The sequence below is a fragment of the Eublepharis macularius genome, chromosome 5 (genome assembly GCF_028583425.1).
Source record: "Eublepharis macularius isolate TG4126 chromosome 5, MPM_Emac_v1.0, whole genome shotgun sequence".
In the NCBI taxonomy this organism is placed as follows: Eukaryota; Metazoa; Chordata; class Lepidosauria; order Squamata; family Eublepharidae; genus Eublepharis; species Eublepharis macularius.
This window is the reverse complement of record NC_072794.1, coordinates 114,410,455-114,420,621: the sequence shown is the minus strand read 5'-3', so window position 1 is coordinate 114,420,621 and position 10,167 is coordinate 114,410,455. Positions and strand designations below refer to the sequence as shown.

General features: G+C 48.4%; 1 protein-coding gene across 2 annotated transcripts in view; it reads left to right on the top strand.

The window, feature by feature from the left end:
• The first annotated feature begins 471 nt into the window (after positions 1 to 471).
• KLHDC8A (kelch domain containing 8A) overlaps positions 472 to 10,167 on the top strand; it is a 51,377-nt gene continuing 41,681 nt past the window's right edge. Inside the window, exon 1 of one of the 2 annotated variants that reach the window (XM_054979237.1) lies at positions 472 to 528. The gene's annotated coding sequence lies outside the window, so the exon portion shown is untranslated. The remainder of the gene's footprint in view (positions 529 to 10,167) is intronic. The other variant, XM_054979238.1, reaches the window with a different exon arrangement.

Here is a 10,167-nt window from a genome sequence, read left to right as displayed (position 1 = left end):
CTATATTCTCACTCTCTTTTTCTCTCATTTTCCTTTCCTTCAACAGTCTGGCTCCTTACATCTCTTTGATGAGTTTGTTTCCATGGTATTAACTGTGACTGTCTCTTTTTACACAAAGCATCCCCCCACCCACGCCCAGCGTTTACTGAAGGTACAGGAAGCTCTAGAGACTGTCATTTTGCTGTGAGTTTTTTAAAAAAGAATCTTTAGAAAAGGACCTGCTAGACAAACCCAACTTCTGCCTTTTTGTATTAAGAGCCTGATATTATATAAGCATGCCTCTTAAACAGCAATTGTTATCTAGCTTGTCAGCTCTGAGCCGACCGTCAATCCTGGACTATACACCTTGGATTTTGTATTGTGACTGAGATTATCGTCTTTCTCTGCACTGCAATTCTTTATCAGTACAATCCTCCTGCCTCCCCAGCACTGAGAGATCACTTCTTTTTCTTTTCTTTTTTTTCTTTCTTTCCCCCCCCCCACACCCCCAATTGATAATCAGAGGCTGTTATCTTCTGCTATGGCAAGGTAAGACCATTAAATGAATCTTCTAATAAATGGTTGCCCTGAACATGAATGCTTGGGAAATTACTTATATGTTTTAAATGGGTAAGCTATATGATTAGAAAGCCAAGGTACTAGATTTATTTTTGGTATCTATTAAAATTAGGTCACATGAGCAAACACACTGCAACTTTTCCCGACATGTGGCCTATAGCTGGAAATGCTGCAAAACTGGGCTTTGAGGAGCCACAAGCCTTTTTAAATACAAGGCACAGTGAAGCAATATTGTAACTATATTAATGCAAAGTACTAGTATGTAATTTTACTGACACTGATAATCTGCATTTATTCAGATTTCAGAGGGGTATCTCTATTAACCTTTGCAACCAAAAAAAAATGTTTTCCTTACAGGGACAGGCTTGTGTAGTTTCTCCATTGCTGCTGCCGCTGTCAATACAGAGCAGTGGGCATAAGTTTTCCATATGTTATGTTCCCCTGTTGTTCCTGCTTCAGTCCCTTGGTAGTGTGACCATTGACCCCTGCACCACCCGGGCTTTTAAGTTTAAAAAAAAATCAGCAGTTGAATATAATTATATCATTATAATGACATGACGTTCTGTGTGTCAGGTTCTCTGAATTCCCAACATTCTTTAAAAAAAACCCCTCCGGCCCCTTTTGGATATATACCTTTTTCTTCATATATCACAACAAAAGTATGTACAAGTATTTTCAAAAACAAAATGAATGTTGGGCATTTGAAGAACCTGATATAACAATCTGTGTATTGTGTATTGTTAAAACAACATGATATTCAATTACTGATTTTTTAAAAAATCCCACTGGTGGCAGGGAGGGAGGAAATTACCACCATGGGGAGAAGTATAGGGGAAATGGCTGTTGTATAGGCAGGACCCAGAAAATTTAAACTTTTTTACCCACAGGGCAGGCACCCAAGGCTTTGCTGCAATCTTTCACAAAACTTCATAGCAAAGCAGATTTGGGAAGGATCGGAAAAAGCTGGGGAATCCCAGGAGGTGCACAAATGCACCTGTGGGCTTTATACCAAGTATTCATAAACCTACAATACTGATCTGGACTCCAGATCAACAATGTCAGTTGGATACCCAGCAGTTTCCTTCTATGGAACAGGACCAATAGAGACAGAAAGGATCTACAATGTCTCCATCCTGAAAGACGGTCCTTCCCTTTCACAGGACTGTGTGTTAGTAGCAGCAATGACCTACCCTTGCTAACTAACAGCACAATTTGGGTCATTTACTTACCACCAACAATGAACTAGCTGCAGGAGCACAAACCTATGAATTATTCCTTGCAACAAACCCTGATATTATCTGCTTAAGCAATACCGGCACAGTGCCCAACAACACCAGCCATTCTATCAAGGTTATTTATGTTGGATAAAATAGGTTGTTTTTATGCAAAATAATACATGGACACACAGCAGATATTAAAAACAGAAGCGCCAGGAAACTGTGGGGAAAACTTTCAACCCCCTTGAGGTTGTCTAAGACATTCACTTACAGACTTGAAAGTTCCATACTTCAGCAAAAGAGTTTGAAGAGGAGAGACCAGAATTTTTATGTAGATTTAATATTAGGTCTACTTATGTAGACTTAGATACTAGGTCAAAGAAAGCAATTGTCTCTCTTTAGAGGCTCTGTACACTATTCAATGTATTTTGTCAGTTCATTAATAATTGGAAATGGCTCGCTTCTACTCTGATTGGATTGTTTACCTTTTTGATTGGATTTTGATTTCAGATGTGTTCACTGTGGGTTGATGGGTATATGTCTTCCATGGAGAATAATACTTCCTGTACCAGACATGCTGGGTTCTGGGTCACAAAAGCTTATCAAAATAAAGATATGGGTTTTCAAGTGCCCTAAGATGATGTATTGTTTTCATCCAGTCTCTCTGCTTACTTTCCAGTAATGTGAGTTTCCACCATCATCAACAGTCCTGGTGGCTGTATGAAAAGTGGGCTTCTGTTCATGGTAAATCATGGATCAGTATGGCTTTGTTTGTTTTTGCAAAGTGGCAAAAATTGGTGAGGTTCCTTATAGGCTAACCAATTTATTGTACCAATGTCCTACTTTGTCATATATATGAAATGGATGGATAAGGTGCTGGGGTGTATCTATACAGCTATAGGATAAGGTGCAGTCCTATGAAGAGCACCTTCATACACATGGAAGGCAAACCAAATAAAACGTGGTGACTACAGGAGAATGAGAGAATAAAAACACATCCCGACAACTTGTGTGGTTCAGACATTTCACTGTAGTGCAAATGGTGTTATATTTATCTTGCTTATGTGAGTCCAATAGGCTAGATCTGGTGGTGCATACTCTTTTTTTTCTTGGAAGATTGAATTAGATTTTTCCATTTTCCAATCATATCTCTGGAGACAGAAGCTCTGGACTCTAGGGTCATTTATTCTTTCAATAGTCGGCAGACTTTTCATATCTCAGTATGAATTCTGAGAGACAACTGCATGGTGTATCTACATACACTAGCAGTGCTTTTACAAATTATTATGAACCTGACAAGTCTTGGAGCTAGAGCAGCCTGGCATTGTCCTTTCCTATGCAGCATCTCTGTCTTTCTTGTTGTTAAAAGTCCATAAGCATTGGTTCATTTTGGGTCTTCCATGTAGTACAATATTGGCACATGCGTATGTTCAGACCTGCCACTTCAGAGAGAATTTTCTAGCTCTTTAAATCCTTGAGGGGAGGGAGGGGCTCCACCCTCAAGTGTGCAAAAAGACCATTTCCTGCTCAGTCATGTGCTCTGTGGGAGAAGCACGCCCCCTTCCCTCAGTTCTGTCTTAGCCTGACAAGAAGTACTTTCTCCTAACATTCTAATGTAGGTGTTCTTTCTCTTTGAGTTTCTGAAGGATCTAACTCCAGTTTTCTCAGTAAATCTTGATTGTTTCTCTGGGTCAAAATGTTGCAGAGAGCTTATTCAAAAAGTGCTCTCAACGCAGGACCAAAATTACCTAACTGGATGAGTACGAGCTCTGTATGTTCTACCTTGGTGAGGCTTACAATGTTGATGTGTGCTGAGCATGTGAACAATTTACACTGAAAGCCAAATATGAAAGACTCCTTTGGTTAAAGGCTTCTCTTTAGGAGAAGGTGTCATCCTCTGATTCATTGGCAGCAAAGAGATCTGCAGTGAAGGAGTCCCCTTCAAGGGCAGAATCTGTATCCTCAGTGTTGTCAGCACCAAGCTTTAATCCAACAGGCCACAAATCCCAATTTTGAGCCCTTTTTTATTTGTACTTAACTTGGCTGGTCTTGCAACCATAATAATCGATCGATCGATTGATCGATCGATCCCTCATTTGGGTCTAAGGAGGTCTTTGGAGCTGCCTGTCAAAAAGCATAAGAACATAAAACACATCAAGAAGTCTCATTCCAAATCCATCCTGTCTCACAGCCATTCTCCGGTTTCAGAGAGGTACACAACAGAACTGACTGAAGAAGACACTGCCATCATCTGGGATTGCTGGAACCTTCCATGTCAGATGGTGAAATACAAGCTGAGTTGTTGCCCTATGCTGGATCTCTCCTGCCTCTCTCGGTGAACCACGCCCAATGGCTGGTTCTGACAAGAGACATTCGGAACTGGGGCTGTCATCTCATCCAGAACCTGCTAAGGTTGCACCATCTGATCCAAGGTATAGATCCTACTGGATGCCTCCATGATCACTTGTGCCATGGCAGCAGTACCTATACAGCTTTCCCCCCAACCTATTCCTTGGAGTGGACAGAGGCTGTTGCAAGATCAAAGATGGAACCATGACCATTGACTTCAAGAGAGCAATACTGGCTCCCTCCACTATCACCCATATGTGTTCATTATCAGCTACATTCTGAATTCAAGGATGAGGAAGAGGTCAGTCCATCTGAGGTTGGATCCCAGATTGCTTTGGATCTGTCACCTGATGAATCCATCAGGGGCACAGCTCTATTTTGCCTAGTGAGGACCATCTCACTTATGCAGAACAGATGTTCAGGATGGAACAGGCCCTGGAGAGAAATGTCTCATCCTCGGATCCAAGACCAAAGGATAAGAGTTTCCGGAGAGTATATTCAAATGCTCCAACAGCAGTGGCATTCCCAGTGCTGAAGGGCCACAGGGGCAACATCAATGGTGTTTGGGATAGTCCTGTCCCTATCGCACCTACTGCCAGAAAGATAAAAGTCCATGTATAAGATCAAGTAGGACTCCTGCCCCTTTCTAGTGGCTCATCCACCTCCATTTTCCTTGGTTGCTGAAAAGGTGCAGTCCAGGCACAGAACTGGCTCACACTCCATCCCTAGCAACAAGGAAGAGAGAAAACTGGGTGCTTTAGGAAGGAGACAGTACTCCTCTGTAGCCTTTAACCTCTGCATCACAAATTATCAAATGATTATGGGAGGTTATCAGCTGTTCCTGTGGGGAAAGCTCTCTTCTTATATCCCAAACGACAAGAAAGCCTTGGTGAACTTCTTGCAGGCAGAAGCAGTCAACAGCAGATAAATGCATGGTGTGATGCTGCTGATTGCTCAACACTGTCAATGGCTTCTTTGATCATTCTCAGGAGTCGTTCCTGGTTGAGGTACCTGAAATAAAGAATGAAGTAGAGGACATACCCTTTGAGGGAGCATCCCTCTTTTCTGCTAAGACTGATGAGACTCTGGCTCAAAAGAAGCAGAAGAGGCAGACAGCAAAATCTCAAGGGGTATTCCTGCTGAGCATCAGCATTACAAGAAGAGGACCTGTCCCAGGCATCCGTGTGTTCCAAAAGGTACTTTCCATTGCAGTGGTACAGCACCCACAGAGGTAATTAACACCATCATTGCAGTTTCAGGGTAAGAGAAAGGTAGGAAAATGGGCTATAGATCTAAACCAGGCCAGCATCAGCACCCAAAGGATTGTCAAGGCCCTCAAAAACAGTTCTGATTCAAACAAGAGTCTACAATCAATTTCCAGGATAGCCTTGCCACCTATGCTACTGAATGGGAGTCTATCACATCTGACTCTTGGGTGCTGCTGACTATAATCAGAGAGGGCTATAAACTCAAGTTTAAAGAACTACCTATTTGTCGATCAGCCATCAGGGCAGTGGATAATACCCTCCCTGAGCTGGTGAGGGAAGCTCAAAGGGTTTTTTTTAATGTCTAAAGTGGTTGTTCAATCAATTATTAATGTTGAATGGATTATGGATTTTAGTCAAGATTTTTTTCTTGTTCCTAAGAAAGATGGGGACCTCAGGCCTATCCTAGACCTTTGTGGTTTAAATGAGTTTTTGAAAGTTTCAAAGTTCATTAAGGTTAATCTTGCTGCTGTTTTAAAATAGTTGGAAATAAATAATTGGTTTTCTTGTCTCAGATTTACAAATAATACCTGTGCAGTCAGTTCAATACATTGGGGCTGTTTTGAAAGCTACTTTAGGGAGGGCTGTATGGCCCACAGATTGTGTTTATGTTATCAGATCCATGATTTCCCCTTTTAAAAGAAAATGATTTCAGTCGGCCTGGGACATACAAAGGCTGTTTTGCTTAATGGCCTCAAGAATGACTGTGGTTCCATTGGCCAGGTTAAACATGCAGACCCTCCAAAACTGGTTCCTGAGAATGTTTAATCCATATATACACTCTCAGAACCACAAGATCGTCTTCGTCCTTCTGTGCAGCCCCACATTGGGACTGCGCAGGCGCAGGCCAGCCGCGGAAAAGATTTTTCTAGCTCTAAGAGATGTGAGGGGGACGTTCGGATCCACCGCGCATGCGCGCCGGTGTTCCCGCCAATTTTGAATGCATATATATCCGAACGTCCCCGGCATTCCCTCAGTTCCTTTTTCGCCGCCGTCGAAAAGGTTCTTATTGTCTAGCGTTCGTTTCCAGCGTCTCTTCGGAGTTTTGGATCGTTTCTTCTGCTGGTCGGTATTTTCCCCTTGTCATCTGTCGGGAGATACCGTTCATTATGCCGCAGACATCTTTGTTTAAAAAGTGTCATAAATGCGGCACTAAGATGACCCATTCGGACGGCCATGAGCTCTGCCTCATCTGCCTGGGCGAGGGGCATGTTGTCGAGCGCTGCTCCATTTGTATGTCCTTCACTCCGAAGGCAAGGAGTGATCGGAAGGCCAGGCTCCGTGCCTTCTTGTGGGATGCCAACCTTCTCCCCCCCAAGCCATCGGGCTCTTCGGGAGATAGGCCGCGCTCCGCAGCTCCGTCACCGGCGCCGTCTCGTAAGTCGCCAGAGCCGCTTCCCTCGGAACCGACGGGGCAACCCGTTCCGGAGGCCCGACCTGATTCCGGTTCCGGGGATCGTCCTTCGGGCCGGAAGGCCAAGAAGCGTTCCGCGCCCAAGCCGAAGTCCTCCTCCAAGCCTTCGGTTCCGGAGGCTGTTTCGGAGCCCCCGTCCAAGAAGGCCAAGGCGAAGTCGAGGGCCAAGGGCCGTGCATTGTCCCCAGCTCCGACTGTGCTGCCTGGTTCTCCGGCCGAACCAGTCCTGATACCCGACGATGTGGTGAGTCTCCACACCCCGTCGCCTCCTTGCACGCCTCCTCCGTCGGTTCCCGAGGAATTTATGCCGTTTCCGCCTTTCCCGGAACCGTTCCAATCTTTTGAGCGCTCCCTGCCGTCCGCCCCGGCGCCTTCAGAGGCCTCCGTTCCACTGCCGTCTACCTCGTCGGTTCCGATGCCTCTTCGCTGGCCTGCCCCGGTGCCTGCTCCTCTGCCCCCTTGCCAGCCGGTCGCGGGGGTTGGGAACATGACCTCCTGGCAGGATTTTGTGGCGTGGTTCCAGCAGTCGCTGCCCTTCCTGCAACATCCGTCGGTTCCGATGGTCTCCGTTCCGGCTCAGCCAGTCGGGCTCCCAGCACCCGCTCCTCCACCTCCGGGCTTGCCTCTGCGACCGCCGGTTCCTGCAACTTATCCGTCGGCCCCAACCGCTCACCGGTCTTCGGTTCCGACGCAAACCTCGCCGGAGTTTTCGGATTCCGAGGATGATGAAGGTCTGGCGTCACCGTCGGAGTGCTCTTCAGACGCGGCCTCGGATCCTTCCCCGGATGACACCGTGGGTGGGCCCCGCTCATCGTCCCCGAATGACGATTACAGGCTATTCTCCGAACAAATGGTGCGGATGGCCGCAGCGCTGGAGATAGACGTCTCCTCCACGACCTCCAAGCCCAAGAGTAAGCTGCTGGAGGCGCTGTATTCCGGGTCCCCCGCGTCGGTGGCGTTTCCCCCTGTGGAGGATTTTGTCGATAACGCTCTCGCGCTCTGGCAGACGCCGGCGTCCCTGTCCGCGACGGCAAAGAAGGTGGAACGGTACTACCGTTTAAAGCAAGATGATTGCCCGTACCTCTTCAATCACCCGAAACCCTCGTCGATCGTGGCTGAGGAGGGTCAGGCTCGGTTCCGTTCCGGTTCCTCGTCGGCCCCGGCGGACCGAGAAGGCAGAAAGCTGGATGGCGTGGGCAGGAAACTCTACTCATCCGCGTCTCTGGGATTCCGTATTGCCAACTTCCAGGCCATAATGGGATCCTATAATCTATTCCTGTGGAAGAGGCTGTCCTCTTACCTCTCCGACCTCCCGGAGGATCGCCGCCACCTGGTTAAGGCCCTCCAAGCCGAGGCCGTGAAGCTGTCAAAACAGCAAATGACAGCTGGCAAGGACGCCGCCGACTCTGCAGCGCGAGCGATGGCAACTTCGGTGGTCCTGCGTCGGCACGCCTGGCTCCGGTCCACGGCCCTGCCTCCAGAGAAGAAGGCGAAGGTGGAGGACTTCCCGTTCGAGGGGCCCCAGCTCTTCTCGGAGAAGACGGATGAGTCCCTCTCCCTGATGAAGAAGAATCAGCAGACGGCCAAGTCCCTCGGGGTCGCCCCCTCAGCCCAGTCGTCGGGTCCGAGGTATCGCTATGGTCGGTTCCGATCCTACCAGACCCCTTACCAGCCTTACCAGCAGCGTCAAGGGCGCTTCTTCTCGGGCCAGTCCTACGGTCACCGATCCTACTCTGCCCAGCAGCGTCACCCTTCCAGGCGCTCCGGCCGGTCCAAGGGCAGGCAACAGCCCTCTTCACCCAAGCCTTCGACCTCGGCGCAGAAGCCCTCGGTCTTCTGACTGCGCCTGAACGCTCCCCCGTTGGCCTCCGAGGGTGCTTCCCCTGCTGCCCAGTTTCTGGACAGGCTTCGACCTTTTTTGCCCTGTTGGCAACGTGTTACTTCTGACGCTTGGGTCCTGTCCATTGTGGCCCATGGTTACAAGTTGATGTTTACGGATGCACCCCCTCTTTCTCTCCCTCCCCGTTGTTCTCCATGTTGTGATGTTGTGTTACACAATAATGTTATGGAGTTGGTTACCAAAGGTGCTGTCCGGGTGGTCAATGTCTCTACTTCCCCATGGGGATTTTATTCCAGATACTTCCTTGTGGATAAGAAGGGTGGAGGTTCCCGGCCTATCTTAGACCTTCGAGGCCTCAATGGTTATTTGAAGGCTGAGAAGTTTCGCATGCTGACCCTGGCGCGAGTCATGGAACTCCTGGAGGTGGGCGTCTGGCTGGCCATTCTAGACCTGAAGGATGCCTACTTCCACATTTCTATATTTGAGGGCCACAGGAAATACCTGCGGTTTGTGTATGGGAATTCTGTGTATGAATATACAGTGTTGCCCTTCGGGCTAGCCTCTGCACCCAGAGTGTTCACAAAGTGCATGGCCACCGTAGTGGCATACCTGCGGTCCCAGGGTTGCTTTATCTACCCGTACCTGGATGACTGGCTCCTGGTGGGACCCTCGCCTGACTCTCTCCAGGCCCATATTGCCCTCACTTTGTCCATGCTGGCTAGGCTGGGCTTGGTGGTTAATGGGGATAAGTCTATCCTGACCCCGGGCATGGCCATTAGGTTTATTGGGGTCCATTTCAATTCCCTGCTGGGTAGAGCCTACCTGCCCCCAGACCGGTTGGCCAGGCTTTCCGCTTTGGCCCGGCATTTTATGCATTGCCGGTATCAGACTGCCCTTTTGGTTCAGACTCTGTTGGGCCTTATGGCCTCCACCACAGGGGTGGTTTTCTTTGCACGCCTGCGTATGAGGCCTCTGCAAAACTGGTTTGTCCGGAGGTACAACCCCCTCACCATGGGTCAGCACCAGAGGTTTTCCATCCCCAGGGTGGTGCTGCGCTCTCTGGCCTGGTGGACTGTCCCTGGGAACCTGTCTGAAGGTTGTCCTTTCGGCCCCTTCCTAGCTGAGGTCACGGTTTATACCGATGCCTCCAACTTGGGATGGGGAGGGCGCTGTGGACAGCTTTCGGCTCAGGGCATCTGGTCCCCATCTGAGGCATCCATGCATATCAACCTTCTTGAGCTTAGGGCGATCCGTTACTCCCTCGCTTCTTTTGCAGATGCCATTCGGAACAGGAGGGTTCAGGTCCTGTCGGACAATACCACGGCCTGCTACTACCTCAACAAGCAGGGAGGGACGGTCTCGCTCAAGCTCTGCAAGGAGGCAACGACTCTATGGAATTGGGCCATGGTCAACAACGTCCTTCCCAGAGCCGTGCACATTGCCGGGGATCTCAACACCTCGGCGGATGCGCTGAGCAGGGTGTTTTTGCCTCAGCACGAGTGGTCCCTAAACAGGGTTTACCTC